This window comes from Mustela lutreola, chromosome 1 (genome assembly GCF_030435805.1).
Source record: "Mustela lutreola isolate mMusLut2 chromosome 1, mMusLut2.pri, whole genome shotgun sequence".
In the NCBI taxonomy this organism is placed as follows: Eukaryota; Metazoa; Chordata; class Mammalia; order Carnivora; family Mustelidae; genus Mustela; species Mustela lutreola.
In genome coordinates this window covers 200,646,514-200,660,556 of record NC_081290.1, presented here as the reverse complement: position 1 = coordinate 200,660,556, position 14,043 = coordinate 200,646,514, and positions in this window count along the sequence as shown.

Here is a 14,043-nt window from a genome sequence, read left to right as displayed (position 1 = left end):
CTGGTAGTCCTTCCTGTCTTCACTGCTGGACCCACAGTCCATGAGAGATAGACCACATGTTGTGTTCATTTGCATACACCAGGCAAGTCATAAATGAAAAAACAAATGATCGAGTTTTTTTCTACCTCAGTACGTTTACACCACCTCCACATTCTGCTCTTTCCACAGTCACATCTCAGAGGATTGCTTCCCCCCTCACCCCCTAACATTCCAGCTCCCAAAAGAACTGCCAACAGACTGTCTTGCCAAGGTTGCCAATGACCTTGTGCTAAATCCAGACATTCCTCTCTCCTACCACCTGAGTTCTGGCCCTCCTTTGTGGTTATGGAGATCCTCAGAGGGCTACTCAGTCCTCCTGGGTGATTTCATACGCTCCCACAGTTTCAGTCTTTCTCACATCCTAATCACTCCCAAATTTAAATCCTGAGGCTGTGTCAGGGGACCCCAAGGCAACCCCGTCATTTGGAGACTCACTGAGGAACTCAACAGAACTCAGCATGTAGCTATTCTCATGGCTGAGATTTATTACAGAGACACAGTTGAATTATAAGGGACAAAGACACAGGAGGAGACTGGAGGAATCCACAGGAGGCTTCCTTGTGCTCTCTCATCCCGTGAGGGACCACACAGAGCCCAGCCTTGTTCCAAAACCTGCTTGTGATGTTTCTGCCTCAGGAAGCCCATGAGAGACTCGCTGCCCTATATTTTAATTGGGGATCAGTCAGGTAAGCAGGCTCTGCCTAGCACATTCTGAAATTCCAGACTCCCATAAGGGAAGTAGGTGTTCAGCATAAATCATCTTGTCTTCACAAACAATGCAGGGAATGAGCCTTATCAGTCAACTGTTGACTGGGACACCCTGAAAGCCGGGTTCCCAGACACCAGCCGGGGGCCCGCCATGCCATCAGGTCTTTCTAAGGACAGCAGTGACAGGCCTGCTGCGTTTACTGCTTTCTGGCTAGAGCTATCTCCTCAACAGGCCCATGTCTTTCCAACTTCCCACCAGACTCAATGTCCACAGACTCACCCTCTTCCTCCCAGCTGTTGTGACTATGATTTATCTTCTGTTTCTCCTTCTTCCCTACCCTACTATCCACTGGCCCCAGAGGCAACCACTCCTCTCTACTCCCACTGCTGCTCAGGGTCACCTCCCCTCAGGATGGCCACAACAGGCCTCTCTCATTCTGCCTGATATTCCTCCAATCTGATGCTCACAGTGTTCAGTTATCTTTTAAACATAAAAATTTCTCATTTCATTTCCCCCATTTAAACTTTATAATGGTTCCCCAATCCACTAATATTATAAATCTTAAACTCCTAACAAGACCTACCAGTTCCTAAGTGAACATGAGAGTTGTCAGTCTTATTTTATGTCACTCTCCCCACTATGGTGACATTTGTGTCTTATCAGTTTCTCACCAAACCCTTTCTCATCCAAGGGCTTCCCACATGCCCTTCTCAAGCCCGGGATGCTCTTTCCTCTGCCCACTCCTGTCTCCCCTCAATTCATCCTCAGGGTCCCAGGTTGAAGGTCCCATCCTCAGGAAGTCCTCCCCCATTTTCCCCACCCTAAATGAGGCACCATTACTCCCTTTCGCATGGTGTCATGCTTCTCTCTCCTCCTCACTAGACTGGAACCTCCATAAGGACAAGAACTCTTTGCTTGTGGCTGGATATCCAGAGCCAAGGTACAACCAGCTACATGGCTGTGTGTGTCTCCATTGGCTCGGGCTGCCTGAACAAAGTTGCTTAAACCCAGACACTTCTGGAGACTGGAAGTCCGAGACCAGGGTGCCCCCATGGTTAGTTCCTGGTGAGAACCTACAGACTTTGCAAATGGTTGCCTTTCCTCGGTTCACACTGATGGGGAGAGAGTGACAACCCAAGCTCTCTGGAGTCTCTTCCCACATGGCCAGAAATCTCATCATAAAGACCCCACCCTCATGACCCCCTCTAAAACTATCTCCTCAAGGCCCCATCAGCCTGTAAGTTAGGACTACAACACCCAAATTTGAGGATGGGACCCAGAGTACATTCTCTCAGTGTTCAGGGAACAAATGCATGAATTGCTGACAGAGTGGGATTTCTAAAATGCATATTTAATCTTGTTACTCCTTTACCCAAAGCTCCCTCATGATTCCCTGTGCCTATAGGATAATTCCCTAAGTCCTTGGGACAACCTCTGAGCTGGGTTGATGACCCAGCCCCTGCCTCTCTGCACAGGGTCTCTCCCCACAGTGCCCCCTGGAAATCTCCCCTTTCTCCTTCAGGAGGCTGTTGGGTGCTCCTGTCTTCTGCCTCCCTGCCACCATGGGATGGTGTCCTCCTCTCTGTGATGACAGCAGTTACACAGCCCCTGCTCCCCTAGGGAACTCCCCCTACCTGCTGGGTGGAGCAGAAATAGTCCCACCACCCAAGCACCACCATCACCCCCACCATCACACCCGGACAAAACTAGGACGACCTGTCATATCTCTGCATATGTCCTTGCCCAGTTTGGTGAATGAGTAATGGGTGAGCATGGCACAGCAGACACTTGATGCACATGCTTTCTTTGCCTCTCTTCCCGTCCTCCATCTTGCAAGCCCATCCCCGGCTTCCACATTAAACCTGTGCTTTCAGCCCCGGTACTTCTCCCACTATACTTCCTCCTGCTCCCTGGATGACTGGCATTGCCCTCATCACATTATGAACTATCCCAGTGGATACTCTATCAATGCAGGAATTAGCCCATCATTTCTCTTGTCTGGATAGCTTCAATCTATCTGCGGATGGAAAGGAAATCTGAGGGAGAATTTTCTAGACTCCAGTCTCCCGCCATATTCCAAATTGAAAACTGACTCTGATGTCACCTACATGGTGAAAAGGTTAGCATGTGGATTAGGAAAGCAGTAAAGCAGTAGGCTCATCATCAGATGACCTGGCTTCAAGATTTGTATCTGTCACTCATCAACTAGGTGATGGTGGACAAGTCACATAGTATCTCCAAGCCTCGAGTTCTTCATCTAGAAAATGTCCTGCCAAACTCAGAAAATCTGTGTAAGAATCAAAGGAAAAAATATTATATGAAGGTATTTTGGCAAATTATAACATTCTACAGAAATGGATGGAATTCAGAGCCTTAAGTATTAAGAGATAAGGGAACCACTTGCTGGAAGAGTATTCTAGTTACAGTCAAACCCCTGGATAGGAGGAGGATGTAGGCAGAAGAGAATGAAAAGAATAAAAGTACCTAATTTAGTGAACACTGGAAATCACAGCATAATTTGCTACATGATGGCATGCTGGAGAGAATTAGGGAAAACAAAAGTGCAAACCTGATGTATCTGACTCAGTGGACCAGGACTTCAAATCCAGTACCAAACTTGGCAGTTAATGTGGAGAGCGACCACTCAGCTCATCACCACCTCAGAGGGGAGCGCCGAGTCTTTGGGGAATAAACACAAGATTTGAGGACCACAAATGTCAACTTTATTATTTTATGGTAACAAAAAGTTGGAAACTACCAGATGTCCATCCACATGGGACCCATTAAATAAGCTATGGATATCCATTCAATGACTACTATGCAACCATTTAAAAAGATGAAAAAACCACAAGGTATTCAACAAAATATAGAGTATGCTACCAATCGTGGGGAAACGTATGCACATATGTATGTATGTATGTATTATTTGCTAATGGACTTACAAAGTATGTCCAAAAGGGTATATAACTGTAGACACCAGTTACCTCTACAGAGATGACTAAGAAGCTAGGAGAATAGGAATGCTGGAAGACTTTTCAAGCTCTGCCCTTTTATGCCTTTTGAATTTTGAACTGTGTAACAATAAGCCTGCATCACATGTGTATATTGTGTGTGTGCGTGTGTGTGTGTGTGTACATCAGCGTTATCGGACTGGATAAACGTCTTGGACCAAAAGTCAGTGGGCTCCCTATTTCCTACTACTTAGGTACCTACCCTAAATTCAGACTCCCTGACCCACATGGGGGGAAGCCAAATCCAGACAGCACTGTGAAGTACAGGAACAATAGAACACGTGTCATCAGTCTCCAGCGGGACAGCCACGGGCTATGGACAATAGCCCCCCTTTTACCAGTCTCAGCCGAGGGAAGAGAGGGATTGGAAATTCCTCCAACAGCATGTCCTCTCCTTGCTGTGGTGGTATAAGGGGTAGGATGACAAGCCTCCTCCCTAACAGTCCAAGGAAAGTTAGCATCAAGTACAGGACTCAAAGATGGGTCACATGTGTAAAAGAGTGGGGCTGGGGAGGGCGATGCCCAGAAGGAAGGTGACACGAGGCAACAGGCTAAATTCAAGGATTAGGGGGGAAAAAATAAGTGGTGTCAGGGTGTTATGGGTCACAAACTTGTTAAGGGCCAGAAAATGAGAGAATGGACCTGAATGGGACCCAAATATTTTATATTGCATCCATTAGTGAGATCGAAGAGTAAAAAAGATGTAACCTCTGATCTGGCACAATTATCGAGGATGCTGACAAGATGGGTCAATGACAAACCTCCCCAGAGCATGATTCAGTCTGGTTCTAAGGAAGCCCCTCCCTTTCCTGATCCCTTGCTGTTCTCCGCGGCATTCCCACCCCCCACCCCCACATTTAGAAAAGTCTCCTCATTCGGTGTTCCAATGTTCTGTTTTACATTTGGTTTTGTTCAGCAGCAGTGTCTGCTTCGCCAATTTCTGCTTAGGAGCCTCAGTGCCAAGAAACGACACAAGAAGAGCAAGGCCTGGGCAGGCTCAGAAAATGCCAGAGATGTTGCCACCAAGCCTCCTCCACCAAGACTGCCAGGAGAGCTTTGCAAATGGAATCAATCTGAATGTAGCTGATGGGAAACATCTGAATGAAAGAAGCCAGTACAAACAGAAACTGTTGCGTTTCCCACTGCAGTAGCCTGGTTTCTCCACGTATACGTTTGCTTTTCTATCACAAGGAGGACACATGCTTCTTCTCTGAAAAGTCTCCAGATCATGATGATTAACCACGACCTCGCAAACCCCACCTTCCCTCAAGTCCACTCAACACGCTCTGCTGTCGTTTGCCCCTTGGCTGTGGGTCCTTGTCGCCTACCCTGTTTGATATGTTTTTATACAAAGCAGGTGGGAGGTCGACTTTGCTCACAGTATGCTGCCTTCTTTTCCCTGGAATTTGAAAAGGTCAGAAAACCTCACCCACTAACCACGTATGTCCCATCACCCCCAAATAAAAGACCAAGATGCCTCCCAAATGTAGGCAAGGAATCTTGTGTGTGCCTCTAGAATTCCCAAGCACACCTGGTGTCCAACAAGCCGTGGTGGCATTCAGTGTAACACACCTCAAATGAAGTTTTTTTTCAAAGATTTTATTTTTATTTATTTGAGAGAAAGAGAGAAAACAAGCACAAGCGGGATGGGGGGGCAGGCAAAGGGAGAAGGAGAAGCAGACTGAGCAAGGAACCTGACACAGGGCTCAATCCCAAAACCCTGAGATCATGACCAAAGCCGAAGGCAGTTGTTTAATGAACTGAGCCATCCAGATGCCCCTCAGATGAAGTTATGATAAAGGAATATGATTCCTTCCCTAGAGCTAAGGGAAAAGATCTAGGTAATAAAACCTGGACAGAGGTTGTCCAGCAAATTCCAAGGAAGAACTGTAGCTAATATCTGGCATTAGATCCCAGGCTTCTGGGTCGGCAAGGGGGGATGTCAGAACAGTCTCAAGAGATATGATCAACTTTATTTAGTTTTTACATTATCGACTTTAGATAGATGCTGTTTTTTCAGAGTCCTGTTTCCTTCTCCTGATCCCATTTTCACGAAGCAGCCTTCTCAATTATAGGTTAGAGCAGCTGGTCAGTTCCAGCTGCCCTCACAGACTGTGGCCACTATACCTTAACGTTGTACTTCATCAGTCTGGTGTTCTTGATGTTTCGCCAGATCTGGCCAAATGCCACACAGGGATTTGGCATCTGTAGAGCTTTGGTTCAGACCTGGGACGCATGGTGATTAAGAGTACTGTGATTCAATATTTAGGAGCCCTCGAGCACTGGTCCAGAAACAATTAAACCATTGGTCAGGGAGTTGCTCTGATTCTCAGGTTCTCCGAAGGATAACTGAGCTACGTGTTACACTGAGCATAAACATTATGCTGACCTTGATTCAGGAATTTAAACAGTGTCATTTAATGTAAACGCTAGCAAATACCTTCTTGCTGAAGTGGTCTGTTTTCAGGATGGGTTAGGGTTTCTTCTCTACAAAAGCATTTTGAGGCTTTGGATTTTAAACTCACAGATCTGCATTTCTTTTCTCATGGACTTTGCTTGGCCTTCCAAGCATGGATTCCAGCTTCTAAGGTTGAGGGAGCCCTCTGCTGATGGCTTGGGTGAACTTCATAGCATGAGGCCCGAAAAACTGGGTAGTCTTAAGGACTCTCGAATCTAAGAGCCATAGTGTCTCTCTAGACCTGGAGCAGACTACGCTGTGAAAAGCCAGGTTCCAGAAATGTCCTCAGTTGTCTCAGATTACGCATGTCGTTTCCGGTTTTACTATTTCCGGAAGTAGAAGGCGAAAGTTCTGGAAAGTGGTTCTCGCCCTCCGCATCATACGTGCACAGACGCGCACACGCATGCGCACACACGCCGCGAGGGCAGTGCCCCGATCCACTTACCAGAAGGCTCCACTCTGTGTATGCACGCCCTGGAGTAAGGGAGTGGGAGGTGCTTGGGTATATATAGCATCCCAGAATCATGGGACTGGATTCAGGAACATTCGCCCTTTGTGGTGTGTCCAGATGAAGAACTGTGATGAGACCGCAGCTTGAAAGAGGAATTCTTCCCAGCAGCTGTGGCCTTGATGCTGGAGGTTAACGGCTTAACACCAGAGGGTGCTGCCTAGTTCCAAACTCTAAAAATTAATGGTGATAAGGGTGGGCTCCCTGCCAAGGCCTGTGGTGTGAATCCCAAGAGAATTGCCTTCTATTTTGAGACCTCTCACAATGCACCGATGTGCTGTTCTGTGCTTTGATGTATGTCCCACATCTTTGTCTATGTGCCTCTTTCCCCAACTCTTTTATCCCTAAACTTTCTTGAGCTTTCAACCCATAGGCAGTGATGACCCAAGTAATTCACCAAAAAGAACAGTCATGTGGTAATGGGAGCCAGATACCTGACTCCGATGCTAATCACAGGAACCAATGGGAGAACCCCTGCCTTGCCAAAGGCATCAGAAGAGAGAGGGGAAATGGTAACTAGAAAAATCAAACTAAACTTTTTCTCCCAGGCAAAAGGGGACAAAAGGACAGTATCTTTTCCTTGTGAGAGCTCCCCTAAAAAGGAAAAATAAAAGTGCAACTTGCACCAGATAACAGAACCAACACTGTCCGATAGCTGCACATACCGGAAGAGCCATCTCTGGAAACCGGAAAGATGAAAAGATGCCACACATCTGCTCAAAAATCTTCTGAGACTCTCATTGCCCATAGCGAATCTAAACTCTTTAAGAGATTATTCAAGTGTCTTTACCTCTCCTGCTGCACCCTGCACCCCTGCTCCTGTCTGCCCCAAACCTGTATGCACACCTCCCTCTCGCCTTAACTATTAAACCACTCTCACCTCGTGTTTCTCCTACTGCTGTTCCTTCCTTCTCCATTTGTCAGGGAACTGCTCATCCTTCAAGAGGGAGCTCAAATGTCCCATCCTCCATGAAAGCTTGTCCAGCTCTCCCAGACAGAATAATCTACTCTTTCCCACATGTTCTCAAAGAATTTTCCTTATATCCTCCCTCCACTGGCACCATTATCATACTTACGTATAGTCCTCGCCATTCCATCCCCTCTACAATTTATAAATTGAGATCAAGGCCATGTACTTGTTTTTGCACACTCCCTTGAATTCCCACCTCCATGATGTCATTCCATGCCTCACCCCCGACGGCTCTTCCCTCCCGGCAGGGGTCTGTCCTGTCAACTTCCACATGAGAGATTCTCAGTAAGTTGTTTTTTCCATTAAATTCAACTCATAACTGGGGCGCCTGGGTGGCTCAGTGGGTTAAGCCGCTGCCTTCGGCTGGGGTCATGATCTCAGGGTCCTGGGATCGAGTCCCGCATCGGGCTCTCTGCTCAGCAGGGAGCCTGCTTCCTCCTCTCTCTCTCTGCCTGCCTCTCTGCCTACTTGTGATCTCTCTCTGTCAAATAAATAAATAAAAATCTTTAAAAAAAAATTCAACTCATAACTAAGAGGACTGAGAGCGAATACGGTCACTCCAAACACAGAAGAAAGGCAGTGCCCTGATGACAGGCAAGTGAGATACCACTTCAGATCCTGCTAAGAACTCTCATTTGCCACTTTCAAGGTGGCTCATCTAGAAGCTGCTCAGGATTTCGAATTCCTTCGGTTTAATGATCCTGCCTTCTACACGTGACACTAGAACACTGAGAACAATTTTTAAGCAATTACGGTGGGGCGGAGGGGGGGGGGACCAAAATCTTTTTTGAGACTCTCTACAGCCATCTGTTAGAACTTTGTCATAAACACTATCCAAACATGCTGTGAACAGGAGTTCAGTGCCGCCCCCTGGAGTTTGTAGTAAGCAGTCCTCAGGGGCGCTAACCGTGTACAGTTCAGCACATCCAATCAACTGTTTGTCCTCCACAGGGGCTGTGGTAGTGCCCCAAGGGCTTTGCAGTCCAGCAAATCTGAGTTGAAATCCAGGTTAGCCATTATTACCTTTCGTTTCCATGCCTCTAAGATGGAGCTAATAAAATCCTTCTTCATAGGGCTGCTTTTAGGATTAAATGAGATTTTAAATATCAAATACTTAATGACTCACAACAAGTATTCAGTAAGTGGAAGCTATTATTATTACAGTAATGATTCTATAATTTAATACATTTCTGAATGTTCTCTTTTAAAACCACCTTCAAAGCCCCACTATAAGCCACATCCAGAAATCATGGATTTCTCCCCACCCCCGTTTTTTTTGTTTTGTTTTGTTTTTGGTATTCCTTATTTTGTGCTAAAATATCATGATATTTGAGTCTGCATTTTATTAATCATGTTTATCTAGAAGTTATATTTAGAGCTTTAGGAAAGCCAAATAAAGCCACTATGGAAAGAAAAATTTTGCAACCACTGACTATATTTTGCAGGTACTTCCGGAATTTCAAAGACATTGTTCAAAACCTAAATTTTGTACAAAAAGTGTTCACATCTGACACAAACATCCCAGTCATTCTTCACGAGATCTAGTAAGAGTTTAGACAAACGGCTCCTTGCTTAATCAAATCATCAAGTAGTGATTGAATATGAATATGGAGGCTACTATGGGGTGACAGTCATAAAAACCAGGTCTTCTGAGTTCATAAAGTAGAATCCCAAGAAACCTAAAACTGTGGAAGCAACCCAACATGGGAGCTGAGTTAAGCTGACATTCTAGATGGCTCCAGGGAACTTCAGTGGAGTGATATTCTCTGAGCTCCCTACTGTACCTGAGAATAACTTTAATTATTACCTCATATTGTACTGCTTAGCCAGAGAATGTCCTTGAAAGGTCGCTGGCTTCACTAATAAATACTGCCAAAGCTCTGATTTTTTAATAGGAGATTATTATTCATTCAATCAGTAAGTACTCCCTGGCCCCGCTTATGTACAGGACATAGTCCTTAACACTGTCAAAGTCACAAAGAAGATGATGCATGAGCCCTGACCTCACGGGATTTTCATCCCAAAGGAGACCAGAACTCCAATCTAAAATCTGTCGATTCTAATTAGTACATGAGCTTATAAAGAATATATCACAAGTAATGCAATGACTCAATGAGTAAATAGTAGAAATAAGGCATGCTATGGAGAGAAAGACACCTGTGGATGGGAGTGGTCATGGAGGTCACAGAATTAAACTCAGCCTAATAACTAGAAATACTTTTCCACTGTCAGAGAGAAGGAGAATGATTTTAGGGGAGGAGACCAATACAATAATGGCATAGCGGCATAAGTGGCCCAGAGCAACTGAAAATAAAGCAATCTAGTTAAACAGAAGCTAAAGTAAGGATATGGTGAGTTATAAGATGGTAACAGTATCTGGAACCATACTGTAAAGGACCTGAATGGCAGGAGTCCATACTTCATCCTGTAGAGGCCAGGAAGGGATGAGCTCCTGCAGCACATTGTAGGAAGCTGGGCAGGAGATCTGGACATGCTAACCTTTGAATGGGCCTTTTTGACATTAGCTCCATTGTCCCAGGGATTCACAAGTGAGTGGGTCTAAATCTTCTACCTTACGAAGAATGAAATAAAAGATTCGGGGTTTAGCTGTACATCTCCGTCCTCCCATGTTCACCCTGGCCTCTCTGCCCAAGGGTCCTGAGTAATGGGTGATAGGAGCAGGAAAAGCCGAAGAAATGCAGACCTGCTAGTGGCTGGAAAGGAATTGTTCCTGGCAGGGAGATCTGTCCCATCGATGCCTGGGATAAAGCTGTGGTTTTAGGTGGTTTGCTGGGCCCCACGGCCTGGTCTGTGGTGCTGTCAGCAGCCTTTCATCAAAACATGATGGGGTAACACGCAGTGCAGGCTGGTTTATGCTCTGGATATTAAATACAGGCTTACATGTCCTTCTATTTATACATGCACCCAGGCCTTCTGGATGACTGCCATTCCATTCAAGAGAGATAAAATAAAACCCTCCCGTGTAGCACGCCGGGACACACACCATGCATTCCTGGAACCAGCAGGCAAGAAAGGGTCTGACCTCCAACCACAAAAAGGAATCCAGCAGGGAAAACCACAATGGCCTACCAGACCACAAAGAGAAATCCATTCTCAGAGTGTGGAAAGCTGGTCTTGGTAAAAGTTGTAGGTGGGATTTTTTAAACAAACCACACCAATTTTGAAGGATGGGACAGCAAGGCGAGGGGCCCTGAGGTCACCACGTGTCTCATTCATACGAGCTTCACTGTCAAATTACGGTCTTGTCAAAACCCTGCCGATGTGAGCCCCCGTAGATTACTCTAATTTCATCCCCTGATTCATCAGACACATCCCACGACTGTCTTTCCCCGGAGACTAAGCCAGCTTCAACCAGAAGAGACCAGATTGCGGGACTCCGTGTAGTTGGTTGGGTGGGTACTGGCTAAACGGAGTCTGAAGGCCCCCAAACAGAGCAGCTCCCCCTGACAAAATCCACTGCTACCTAGACCTTCAGTTCCACCCCACCAGCCTCTCATTCCTCTCCAGGCCCCCACCCTTGAGCATTTCAGACAGACCCAGATTTTTATTGGCCACTTCCTTCCTAAAGCTTTCCTAGACTACCAGACCTGAATGCTTCTTTGTTTGAACTTGTCCTAATTTCATTGTACTTTTTACATATCTCCTTTTATATAATTATTTACATACACAGCTTTCCCTGCCATGAGTTTATAAACTCCTATAGGCAAGCTGTAATTTCCTCCCTCCGCCTACACCACCTTCAACCTCAGAGACATTCAAGAAACTCTTATTGAAACTATGCACCAATTGTAAAACCTCAGTGGGTTTTGAAGAAATGTTGCTGACTCATTCATTGACTTTTAAAGCAAAACGGCACGCACACTTAAGCAAAACACAAATACCACCCAAAATGATGATCATGATGCAAATATTATCACTGTTTGGCCAGACTCTGACCCTCTCTGAACAGATGACTGGGTATTAAACCCAGTGCTGTTCAAAAATAAAAATTGAGGGGCAGCAGGCCTTGGAAAGTGACTACCAACCTTGATGAAAAGAAACAAATATCAAGATTCTGGCCTCCAGTCCCTCCACTCCCATCCTTTCCTCCTCACTGCCATGGTCATACTTTCCTAGCCAGACTCTCATCTCCTTCTCCCCTCACCCCTTGAGTTCAAATGCTCACTAACTGTCCCTTGAACTGTGGCACTTGTCTCCGAATTGGTCTTCGACTTGAATAGCCTTAAGAGTTTCCAATTTTTTTCTAGATGATTTATAGTTTCCCAAACATATCCTATACATTCCAATCTCCAGGTCTCTGTTCAGGCCTTTGCTAGGCCTGCAGAATATTTTTCCCCACAACTAACTATTGACATTTTATTTATTCTTCAGTCCAACCACTTTATCCTTCATGGAATCTTCCTTGAAATTCCCTCCTGGAAGCAGTTTCTTTTTTCCTCAATTCCCATAGCGTCTGGCACTCTTCCGATGGCATTTAGCGTCTTGTACATTGTAATTTCCCATGCATGTCTTCTCTTTACAATTAAGATGGAAATTCCTGAGGGCAGAACCATTTATCTAATAGTATCATGCATCATTAATTTCATATACTATGTCCTCAATGAATATTTGTTGAGGGAAGGGATGTATCTATGAATGAATGAGGCTATAAAGCAATAATAAATCACTGAATGAAAGAGAGGCATTGTCAGTATTTCCCACATTTAAGGAAAAGGAAAGTCTCTCCAGATATTTATTAGGTTGAACCTCTGGCCTTTACTGAGGTTAGTTATTATTAGTCTCACTTTAAACAGACCAGGCAACCGAGGACAATATAGACTAAAAGCCCTGAAAAAGTCAGACAGCCCAATGTAGAGTTCTTTCTTCTGTATGATTCTGCTCAATATTAGTCTCTGTCTTTTCAATACCTGGCAATGTACCGTGGTATTCTCTTCACAAAGGCCAGAAAAGACACCACACCCAATTCTTTTCCTCCTCTTTTCATTAATTTTCTTGGTCTCATGCCTTCAGAAAGCATACAGATGAACGCTTACTTATAGTAGGATGAGATCTTTCTCATTATAAACAAGGCAGACCTGGTCTACATAATTCCAAAAAGCACAAGTCTTTCAGGATCAAAAGTAATTCCCAGAGTCTACAGACATGGCAGGAAGAAACTTAAATCAAAAGAAATATAATCAAAATGTTCTCCTTGGTAGATGGGTCCCTGGACTTGGTTCAATGCCTACGAATGGAAATTCTCAGGGCAAGCTTAGTCTTCTTTCTGCTGGCAAACTGCCACAGAAACATTCCAATGCACCCAGTCCCCACCAGAGAAGCAGGTATCAAATCAAAAGAGCATCCCTTCTAGGGACAGGATGAACCTGGCTTGGTAGTGGCCCCAGGCCCCAGGATGTGTGAAGACCACTAAAGAGGCTAATTCTGAGATAACAGGAAGAGTTAAGTCCACTCTTGGGAAATCTCTGGCAAACGTTCTCGCAGTTTGATTTGTGAGAACAGCAGTTCCTGATAAAAATCCAGAAAGAAGATAGTAGCTATTAACACCCTTGGCCTGAGGCCTGCAACTCTTTTGACAGTCTTTCTGCGTGTCAGACAAAAGTGCACAGAAAATTTACAGGCAGGTGGTGGTTAAAGCCACAGCTTGGCACCAAGAGGTAGTTCTCACTCAGCCTTTGTAAGAGATAGGAGGGATGCCCTGGTAGCTCAGTTGGTTAAGAGTCCAACTCTACATTTCGGGCCACGTCATGATCTCAGGGTTGTGAGATCAAATCCTGCATCAGGCTCCACAGTGGGCATGGACCCTGCTTGAGATTCTCTCTCTCCTCCCTCTGCCCCTCCCTGCTGATTAAAAAACAACAACAACAAAAAAAAAAAAAAAAAAACAAGAGAGGGAGAGAGAGAGAGCAATAAAAGCTAAATGATTCTGCACCTTTGTTTCTCTTGCTCTAAAATGGGTTTTGTCCTGAGGTTGGACTGTTGTGCTTCTTGTAAAATACCAAATCTCTGCTCCATGAGTGCAGGTCAGATGTCTCCAAGCTGCATCAGCCTGGAGTGTGAGCCCTGACAGAACAATACAGAAGGCACCCTTCTCACCTAGGAGGGGACTTCCTCTCCTGCCCTTATAGTCCAGGAGCTCCTGAGCATCTAATGTGTACTCTGGAAACTCTGCTTCCTCCTGGAGCCCCCACCATGCACCCAATGCCCCCAGGACACTGTGACCTTTTCCTAGCTGCACTGACCCTGTTGGCACCCCTCCTCTGGGCTGAGGAACAGGGCCAGCCCCACAAACACGGGTGTGGTACCCTAGTGCTCTACTCCAACCCCGCC